Genomic DNA, 1,233 nt, shown 5'->3' with positions numbered 1-1,233 from the left:
TATATATATATATATATATATATATATATATATATATATATATATATATATATATATATATATATATATATATATATATCTTTAGTGCCAATATATATGGTGTATATATATATAATATATCATTTTCATTATCTCAAGAATATTATCAAAAAATAGTGCATGTTCTTATTCATGATGTCTTGTAACTTTACAAATGATCTTCGATGCATCTAATTAATTTATATGTGAAAAAATTTATTAGTTCAGCAAAAAGAATAACAAATTAAACTGTAAATATATATTATTCCTAATCATGCATTTAATTGTGCAACATGAAACTATCACTTTAAAAATTACTCTACCCTATAAATCATAGAAGTTGGATTTAAGTAAATTAAATGAGTAGAAACTAAAATAAATAAATAAATAAATAATAGGGTTAAGAAAGTAGAACTCGGTTATATAGCCAACTTATAACTCATCATCGACTGCAATCTTTAATTGCCATGAACCAAGTCAACAATGATTTTGAAGCGATGTAATTGGCACTACAAATATACTGGTGCGTCGGTTGGAAAATTTGAAAGGCAAAGAACTTTATCCGCTTTGCTTCTGCTTTAGAAAATTCTCATAGCATTGTGCATGCAAAATTGCTTTTTGACTTTCTGTATCTTTAATGTTTCTTCTAAGGGCTGCTTGTGTCATCCATGATTATCCTTTATTTTTTCAGCAAAATTCTTTCGTTATGTTATAGCCAAAATAAACCATGAGAAAGAAGAATGTTCATCAGCCGCATCATTTGGCCAATTTATCGGGAAATCCTTCAAAGTTTAGTCATTGCTTTGAAATAGATTATCGTAGCATGATTCACACTAAGACCACCTTCTGAAGAATCTAATTTCATCACTTTAGCCATTTCAAAATGACCAAGCCGTTGCATTGCAGTCCATAGCGTGCTGTTTCACTTCCTGAAACCTTAAAAACATTGAATACTGGTTTGTATTTACTTTCATTTAAAAAGTTTAATTGTATAAAGAGTGAATATTGGTTAGTGCATAGTACTCAATAAATAGTGTACATATAAAAAGTATGAATATAATGAATGTAATAAAAGTTGTGAGTTGTGAAAACTGAAATCTGATCAAGTTATATTTTATCTCGCCTTTTTATGGGTGAAGTTCTATCTTTTTTAAATCAAACCACCACAATATTATTGATTGTAGACAGCGGGAGAATGCCCTAAAGAGGAGGGGG

Source organism: Nicotiana attenuata, unplaced genomic scaffold (genome assembly GCF_001879085.1).
Source record: "Nicotiana attenuata strain UT unplaced genomic scaffold, NIATTr2, whole genome shotgun sequence".
Taxonomy (NCBI): Eukaryota; Viridiplantae; Streptophyta; class Magnoliopsida; order Solanales; family Solanaceae; genus Nicotiana; species Nicotiana attenuata.
The sequence above is the reverse complement of the archived record's forward strand: the minus strand, read 5'-3'. Positions refer to the sequence as shown.